The sequence below is a fragment of the Oncorhynchus gorbuscha genome, linkage group LG01 (genome assembly GCF_021184085.1).
Source record: "Oncorhynchus gorbuscha isolate QuinsamMale2020 ecotype Even-year linkage group LG01, OgorEven_v1.0, whole genome shotgun sequence".
Lineage (NCBI taxonomy): Eukaryota > Metazoa > Chordata > Actinopteri > Salmoniformes > Salmonidae > Oncorhynchus > Oncorhynchus gorbuscha.
Genome location: NC_060173.1, coordinates 19,691,508 through 19,700,989, shown reverse-complemented (window position 1 = coordinate 19,700,989; position 9,482 = coordinate 19,691,508). Strand labels below are relative to the sequence as shown.

At 46.8% G+C, this 9,482-nt stretch overlaps 1 non-coding gene across 1 annotated transcript; it reads left to right on the top strand.

Annotated features, from left to right (window-relative positions):
- The first annotated feature begins 3,575 nt into the window (after positions 1 to 3,575).
- On the top strand, positions 3,576 to 3,646 carry trnag-gcc. The gene has a single exon. It is a non-coding gene; the product is annotated as a tRNA-Gly (tRNA).
- Positions 3,647 to 9,482: the final 5,836 nt, after the last annotated feature.

The window sequence follows — 9,482 nt, the reverse complement described above, 5'->3', positions numbered from 1 at the left end:
GCCTTCTTCCTCTCCCGCCGGAGCGGGGGTTTTTTTTGTTAAGAAGAAGGACGGTACTCTGCGCCCCTGCGTGGATTATCGAGGGCTGAATGACATAACGGTTAAGAATCGTTATCCGCTTCCCCTTATGTCGTCAGCCTTCGAGATTCTGCAGGGAGCCAGGTTCTTTACTAAGTTGGACCTTCGTAACGCTTACCATCTCGTGCGCATCAGAGAGGGGGACGAGTGGAAAACGGCGTTTAACACTCCGTTAGGGCATTTTGAATACCGGGTTCTGCCGTTCGGTCTCGCTAATGCTCCAGCTGTCTTTCAGGCATTAGTTAATGATGTACTGAGAGACATGCTGAACATCTTTGTTTTCGTTTACCTTGACGATATCCTGATTTTTTCACCCTCACTCGAGATTCATGTTCAGCACGTTCGACGTGTACTCCAGCGCCTTTTAGAGAATTGTCTCTACGTGAAGGCTGAGAAGTGCGCCTTTCATGTCTCCTCTGTCACATTTCTCGGTTCTGTTATTTCCGCTGAAGGCATTCAGATGGATCCCGCTAAGGTCCAGGCTGTCAGCGATTGGCCCGTTCCTAAGTCACGTGTCGAGTTGCAGCGCTTTCTCGGTTTCGCTAATTTCTATCGGCGTTTCATTCGTAATTTCGGTCAAGTGGCTACCCCTCTCACAGCTCTTACTTCTGTCAAGACGTGCTTTAAGTGGTCCGGTTCCGCCCAGGGAGCTTTTGATCTCCTCAAGAAGCGTTTTACATCCGCTCCTATCCTTGTTACTCCTGACGTCACTAAACAATTCATTGTCGAGGTTGACGCTTCAGAGGTGGGCGTGGGAGCCATTCTGTCCCAGCGCTTCCATTCTGACGATAATGTCCATCCTTGCGCTTATTTTTCTCATCGCCTGTCGCCATCGGAACGCAACTATGATGTGGGTAACCGCAAACTGCTCGCCATCCGCTTAGCCCTAGGCGAATGGCGACAGTGGTTGGAGGGGGCGACCGTCCCTTTTGTCGTTTGGACTGACCATAAGAACCTTGAGTACATCCGTTCTGCCAAACGACTTAATGCACGTCAAGCTCGTTGGGCATTGTTTTTCGCTCGTTTCGAGTTCGTGATTTCTTATCGCCCGGGAAATAAGAACACCAAGCCTGATGCCTTATCCCGTCTCTTTAGTTCTTCTGTGGCTTCTACCGACCCCGAGGGGATTCTCCCTGAAGGGCGTGTTGTCGGGTTGACTGTCTGGGGAATTGAGAGACAGGTAAAGCAAGCACTCACTCACACTGCGTCGCCGCGCGCTTGTCCTAGTAACCTTCTTTTCGTTCCTGTCTCTACTCGTCTGGCTGTTCTTCAGTGGGCTCACTCTGCCAAGTTAGCTGGCCACCCCGGCGTTCGGGGTACGCTTGCTTCTATTCGCCAGCGGTTTTGGTGGCCTACTCAGGAGCGTGACACGCGCCGTTTCGTGGCTGCTTGTTCGGACTGTGCGCAGACTAAGTCAGGTAACTCTCCTCCTGCCGGTCGTCTCAGACCGCTTCCCATTCCTTCTCGACCATGGTCTCACATCGCCCTAGACTTCATTACCGGTCTGCCTTCGTCTGCGGGGAAGACTGTGATTCTTACGGTTATCGATAGGTTCTCTAAGGCGGCACATTTCATTCCCCTCGCTAAGCTTCCTTCCGCTAAGGAGACGGCACAAATCATCATTGAGAATGTGTTCAGAATTCATGGTCTCCCGTTAGACGCCGTTTCAGACAGAGGCCCGCAATTCACGTCACAGTTTTGGAGGGAGTTCTGTCGTTTGATTGGTGCTTCCGTCAGTCTCTCTTCCGGTTTTCATCCCCAGTCTAACGGTCAAGCAGAAAGGGCCAATCAGACGATTGGTCGCATATTACACAGCCTTTCTTTTCGAAACCCTGCGTCTTGGGCAGAACAGCTCCCCTGGGCAGAATTCGCTCACAACTCGCTTCCTTCGTCTGCTACCGGGCTATCTCCGTTTCAGAGTAGTCTTGGGTACCAGCCTCCTCTGTTCTCATCCCAGCTCGCCGAGTCCAGCGTTCCCTCCGCTCAGGCTTTTGTCCAACGTTGTGAGCGCACCTGGAGGAGGGTCAGGTCTGCACTTTGCCGTTACAGGGCGCAGACTGTGAGAGCCGCCAATAAACGTAGGATTAAGAGTCCTAGGTATTGTCGCGGTCAGAGAGTGTGGCTTTCCACTCGTAACCTTCCCCTTACGACAGCTTCTCGCAAGTTGACTCCGCGGTTCATTGGTCCGTTCCATGTCTCTCAGGTCGTCAATCCTGTCACTGTGCGACTGCTTCTTCCGCGACATCTTCGTCGCGTCCACCCTGTCTTCCATGTCTCCTGTTTCAAGCCTTTTCTTCGCGCCCCCGTCCTTGTCGAGGGCGCTCCTATTTACAAGGTACGGAAGATCATGGACATGCGTTCTCGGGGACGTGGTCACCAGTACTTAGTGGATTGGGAGGGTTACGGTCCTGAGGAGAGGAGTTGGGTTCCATCTCGGGACGTGCTGGACCGTTTGTTGATTGATGATTTCCTTCGTTGCCGCCAGGGTTCCTCCTCGAGTGCGCCAGGAGGCGCTCGGTGAGTGGGGGGGTACTGTCATGTTTTGTCATATATTGTCTTGTCCCTGTGCTTCCCCTTCTATTCGTTTCCCTCTGCTGGTCTTATTAGGTTCTTTCCCTCTTTCTATCCCTCTCTCTCCCCCTTCCTCTCTCGCTCTCTCTCTCTCTCTCTCTATCGTTCCTGCTCCCAGCTGTTCCTCATTCTCCTAACTACCTCATTTACTCTTTCACACCTGTCCCCTATTTTGCCCTCTGTTTTCCGCTTCTGTCCTTGTCGGATCCTTGTTTGATGTTCGCTGTTCTTGTCCTCGTTCCGTCCTGTCATGTTTTTTGCCTTCTTCAGATGCTGCGTGTGAGCAGGTGTCTAGATCAGCTACGGCCTGCGCCTTCCCGAAGCGACCTGCAGTCTGTGGTCGCATCTTCAGTTGTTCCCCTCTACTGACTAGAGGGCTTCAGTATTCCTGTTTTGACTTGGAATAAACTCTGTTTCTGTAAAGTCGCTTTTGGGTCCTCATTCACCTGCATAACACCATGTGTATGCGGATGACTCTACACCATACACGTCAGTTACTACAGCGACTGAAATGACTGAAAGCATTTTATTTGGAACAAAACACTCACTAAACCCTAAAGCTCAACTAAATCTTGTAATAAGTCACGTGGAAATTGAACAAGTTGAGATGACTAAACTGCTTGGAGTAACCCTAGATTGTAAAATGTCATGGTCAAAACATATTGACGCAGTAGTAGCTAAGACAGGGAGAAGTCTGTCTATAATAAAGCGATGCTCTACCTTCTTAACAACACTATCAACAAGGCAGGTCCTACAGTTTTGTGGCACCTTGATTACTGTTTGAGGAGTACTGTTTTACCAGAAAATCGGGCACAACTGAGTTTGAGAAATTCCTTGTTCCCTGACAATGGCGTTCTTCTGTTTTTAGTCACTCCACTCTACTCGCATTGTTTGAGGCTGGGAACTCCTTTTAGTACTCAATCTAAGCATTGGTGGTTCAGTGGTAGAATTCTCGCCTGCCACGCGGGAGGCCCGGGTTCGATTCCCGGCCAATGCATTTTCCGTTTTAGGGCGGCAGGTAGTGTTTTCAGACCCCGCCAGCGACTGTCACTTGTAAAAGAGTCTTAGGGCTAGAGCGGAAACAAAATTCCTTTTGGACCTTGTGTACATTTTTACTAACGACATGCCACTGACTTTGAGTAAAGCCATGTGTATGCGGATGACTCTACACCATACACGTCAGCTACTACAGCGACTGAAATGACTGAAAGCATTGTATTTGGAACAAAACACTCACTAAACCCTAAAGCTCAACTAAATCTTGTAATAAGTCACGTGGAAATTGAACAAGCTGAGATGACTAAACTGCTTGGAGTAACCCTAGATTGTAAACTGTCATGGTCAAAACATATTGACGCAGTAGTAGCTAAGACAGGGAGAAGTCTGTCTATAATAAAGCGATGCTCTACCTTCTTAACAACACTATCAACAAGGCAGGTCCTACAGTTTTGTGGCACCTTGACTACTGTTTGAGGAGTACTGTTTTACCAGAAAATCGGGCACAACTGAGTTTGAGAAATTCCTTGTTCCCTGACAATGGCGTTCTTCTGTTTTTAGTCACTCCACTCTACTCGCATTGTTTGAGCCTGGGAACTCCTTTTTGTAGTCTGTCTAAGCATTGGTGGTTAAGTGGTAGAATTGTCGCCTACCACACGGGAGGCCTGGGTTCAATTCCCGGCCAATGCATGTTCCGTTTTAGGGCGGCAGGTAGTGTTTTCAGACCGTGACTGTTACTTGTAAAGGAGTCTTAGGGCTAGAGTAATAAGTCACGTGGAAATTGAACAAGTTGAGATGACTAATAAAGCGATGCTCTACATTTACATTACATTTACATTTAAGTCATTTAGCAGACGCTCTTATCCAGAGCGACTTACAAATTGGTGCATTCACCTTATGACATCCAGTGGAACAGTCACTTTACAATTTCGTAATGGTCAAAATAAATTGAAGTCATTGCAAATGTACGAAGCTGTTTCTCGGTCCGAGAACCGTCTAGAGCAACGTAACTCACCACGCACTATCGACCTGAGGTCTAGAACAGGATTCTAAAGTTTCGGAACTCTAGGTCTGATGGTTCTTTTTTAGCTCGAACAAAGCTAACTATTGGAGGCACTGTCTGTCTCTACAAACCCCAATACGTCCCTCCTTCCAAGTTGTGTGTCTGTGTGATTTAGTTTTCCTTTGAAATTTCATGGGAAAAATGACTGATTTACAGTTCATAGGGGTTGCCTAATCACACATATGAAGTTTTGGACAGATCTGACTTTTGTAACCCCTTGAAACAGACCCTGAGACACCAATTAAGGCACTTCCGGTTGGCACAGGAAGCTAGAAGGCAACACATATCCTCACTGGGGTATGCTTTTACAGAATCCTGAGTTTTAAGTCCTTACGTTAAGAATTGACTGATTTACACAGGGTTGAATGCACTGTCTATCAAACCAAACTGCAGGCAGGTAATGGAAAAACACTTTTAGGGTGATTTTAACCACTTCCGGTTGGTCCAAATCAAATCAAATCAAATCAAATTTATTTATATAGCCCTTCGTACATCAGCTGATATCTCAAAGTGCTGTACAGAAACCCAGCCTAAAACCCCAAACAGCAAACAATGCAGGTGTAAAAGCACGGTGGCTAGGAAAAACTCCCTAGAAAGGCCAAAACCTAGGAAGAAACCTAGAGAGGAACCGGGCTATGTGGGGTGGCCAGTCCTCTTCTGGCTGTGCCGGGTAGAGATTATAACAGAACATGACCAAGATGTTCAAATGTTCATAAATGACCAGCATGGTCAAATAATAATAAGGCAGAACAGTTGAAACTGGAGCAGCAGCACAGTCAGATGGACTGGGGACAGCAAGGAGCCATCATGTCAGGTAGTCCTGGGGCACGGTCCTAGGGCTCAGGTCCTCCGAGAGAGAGAAAGAAAGAGAGAATTAGAGAGAGCATATGTGGGGTGGCCAGTCCTCTTCTGGCTGTGCCAGGTGGAGATTATAACAGAACGTGGCCAAGATGTTCAAATGTTCATAAATGACCAGCATGGTTGAATAATAGTAAGGCAGAACAGTTGAAACTGGAGCAGGAGCATGGCCAGGTGGACTGGGGACAGCAAGGAGTCCTCATGTCAGGTAGTCCTGGGACATGGTCCTAGGGCCCAGGCCAGTTGAAACTGGAGCAGCAGCATGGCCAGGTGGACTGGGGACAGCAAGGAGTCATCATGTCAGGTAGTCCTGGGGCATGGTTCTAGGGCTCAGGTCCTCCGAGAGAGAGAAAGAAAGAGAGAAGGAGAGAATTAGAGAACGCACACTTAGATTTACACAGGACACCGAATAGGACAGGAGAAGTACTCCAGATAAACAAACTGACCCTAGCCCCCCGACACATAAACTACTGCAGCATAAATACTGGAGGCTGAGACAGGAGGGGTCAGGAGACACTGTGGCCCCATCCGAGGACACCCCGGACAGGGCCAAACAGGAAGGATATAACCCCACCCACTTTGCCAAAGCACAGCCCCCACACCACTAGAGGGAAATCTTCAACCACCAACTTACCATCCTGAGACAAGGCCGAGTATAGCCCACAAAGATCTCCGACACGGTACAACCCAAGGGGTGGGGGAACCCAGACAGGCCGACCACAACAGTGAATCAACCCACCCAGGTGACGCATCCCCCCCCAGGGACGGCACGAGAGAGCCCCAGCAAGCCAGTGACTCAGCCCCGTAACAGGGTTAGAGGCAGAGAATCCCAGTGGAAAAAGGGGAACCGGCCAGGCAGAGACAGCAAGGGCGGTTCGTTGCTCCAGAGCCTTTCCGTTCACCTTCCCACTCCTGGGCCAGACTACACTCAATCATATGACCCACTGAAGAGATGAGTCTTCAGTAAAGACTTAAAGGTTGAGACCGAGTTTGCGTCTCTGACATGGGTAGGCAGACCGTTCCATAAAAATGGAGCTCTATAGGAGAAAGCCCTGCCTCCAGCTGTTTGCTTAGAAATTCTAGGGACAATTAGGAGGCCTGCGTCTTGTGACCGTAGCGTACGTATAGGTATGTACGGCAGGACCAAATCAGAGAGGTAGGTAGGAGCAAGCCCATGTAATGCTTTGTAGGTTAGCAGTAAAACCTTGAAATCAGCCCTTGCTTTGACAGGAAGCCAGTGTAGAGAGGCTAGCACTGGAGTAATATGATCAAATTTTTTGGTTCTAGTCAGGATTCTAGCAGCCGTATTTAGCACTAACTGAAGTTTATTTAGTGCTTTATCCGGGTAGCCGGAAAATAGAGCATTGCAGTAGTCTAACCTAGAAGTGACAAAAGCATGGATTAATTTTTCTGCATCATTTTTGGACAGAAAGTTTCTGATTTTTGCAATGTTACGTAGATGGAAAAAAGCTGTCCTCGAAATGGTCTTGATATGTTCTTCAAAAGAGAGATCAGGGTCCAGAGTAACGCCGAGGTCCTTCACAGTTTTATTTGAGACGACTGTACAACCATTAAGATTAATTGTCAGATTCAACAGAAGATCTCTTTGTTTCTTGGGACCTAGAACAAGCATCTCTGTTTTGTCCGAGTTTAATAGTAGAAAGTTTGCAGCCATCCACTTCCTTATGTCTGAAACACATGCTTCTAGCGAGGGCAATTTTGGTGCTTCACCATGTTTCATTGAAATGTACAGCTGTGTGTCATCCGCATAGCAGTGAAAGTTTACATTATGTTTTCGAATAACATCCCCAAGAGGTAAAATATATAGTGAAAACAATAGTGGTCCTAAAACAGAACCTTGAGGAACACCGAAATGTACAGTTGATTTGTCAGAGGACAAACCATTCACAGAGACAAACTGATATCTTTCCGACAGATAAGACCTAAACCAGGCCAGAACATGTCCGTGTAGACCAATTTGGGTTTCCAATCTCTCCAAAAGAATGTGGTGATCGATGGTATCAAAAGCAGCACTAAGGTCTAGGAGCACGAGGACAGATGCAGAGCCTCGGTCCGATGCCATCAAAATGTCATTTACCACCTTCACAAGTGCCGTCTCAGTGCTATGATGGGGTCTAAAACCAGACTGAAGCATTTCGTATACATTGTTTGTCTTCAGGAAGGCAGTGAGTTGCTGCGCAACAGCCTTCTCTAAAATCTTTGAGAGGAATGGAAGATTCGATATAGGCCGATAGTTTTTTATATTTTCTGGGTCAAGGTTTGGCTTTTTCAAGAGAGGCTTTATTACTGCCACTTTTAGTGAGTTTGGTACACATCCAGTGGATAGAGAGCCGTTTATTATGTTCAACATAGGAGGGCCAAGCACAGGAAGCAGCTCTTTCAGTAGTTTAGTTGGAATAGGGTCCAGTATACAGCTTGAAGGTTTAGAGGCCATGATTATTTTCATCATTGTGTCAAGAGATATAGTACTAAAACACTTGAGCGTCTCTCTTGATCCTAGGTCCTGGCAGAGTTGTGCAGACTCAGGACAACTGAGGTTTGGAGGAATACGCAGGTTTAAAGAGGAGTCCGTAATTTGCTTTCTAATAATCATAATCTTTTCCTCAAAGAAGTTCATGAATTTATCACTGCTAAAGTGCAAGTCATCCTCTCTTGGGGAATGCTGCTTTTTAGTTAGCTTTGCCACAGTATCAAAAAGGAATTTCGGATTGTTCTTATTTTCCTCAATTAAGTTAGAAAAATAGGACGATCGAGCAGCAGTAAGGGCTCTTCGGTACTGCACGGTACCATCCTTCCAAGCTAGTCGGAAGACTTCCAGTTTGGTGTGGCGCCATTTCCGTTCCAATTTTCTGAAGCTTGCTTCAGAGCTCGGGTATTTTCTGTGTACCATGGAGCTAGTTTCTTATGAGACATTTTTTTAGTTTTTAGGGTGCAACTGCATCTAGGGTATTGCGCAAGGTTAAATTGAGATCCTCAGTTAGGTGGTTAACGGATTTTTGTCCTCTGGCGTCCTTGGGTAGGCAGAGGGAGTCTGGAAGGGCATCAAGGAATCTTTGTGTTGTCTGTGAATTTATAGCACGACTTTTGATGTTCCTTGGTTGGGGTCTGAGCAGATTATTTGTTGCAATTGCAAACGTAATAAAATGGTGGTCTGATAGTCCAGGATTATGAGGAAAAACATTAAGATCCACAACATTTATTCCATGGGACAAAACTAGGTCCAGCGTATGACTGTGAGAGTGAGTGGGTCCAGAGACATGTTGGACAAAACCCACTGAGTCGATGATGGCTCCAAAAGCCTTTTGGAGTGGGTCTGTGGACTTTTCCATGTGAATATTAAAGTCACCAAAGATTAGAATATTATCTGCAATGACTACAAGGTCTGATAGGAATTCAGGGAACTCAGTGAGAAACGCTGTATATGGCCCAGGAGGCCTGTAAACAGTAGCTATAAAAAGTGATTGAGTAGGCTGCATAGATTTCATGACTAGAAGCTCAAAAGACGAAAACGTCATTTTTTTTTTGTAAATTGAAATTTGCTATCGTAAATGTTAGCAACACCTCCGCCTTTGCGGGATGCACGGGGATATGGTCACTAGTGTAGCCAGGAGGTGAGGCCTCATTTAACACAGTAAATTCATCAGGCTTAAGCCATGTTTCAGTCAGGCCAATCACATCAAGATTATGATCAGTGATTAGTTCATTGACTATAATTGCCTTTGAAGTAAGGGATCTAACATTAAGTAGCCCTATTTTGAGATGTGAGGTATCATGATCTCTTTCAGTAATGACAGGAATGGAGGTGGTCTTTATCCTAGTGAGATTGCTAAGGCGAACACCGCCATGTTTAGTTTTGCCCAACCCAGGTCGAGGCACAGACACGGTCTCAATGGTG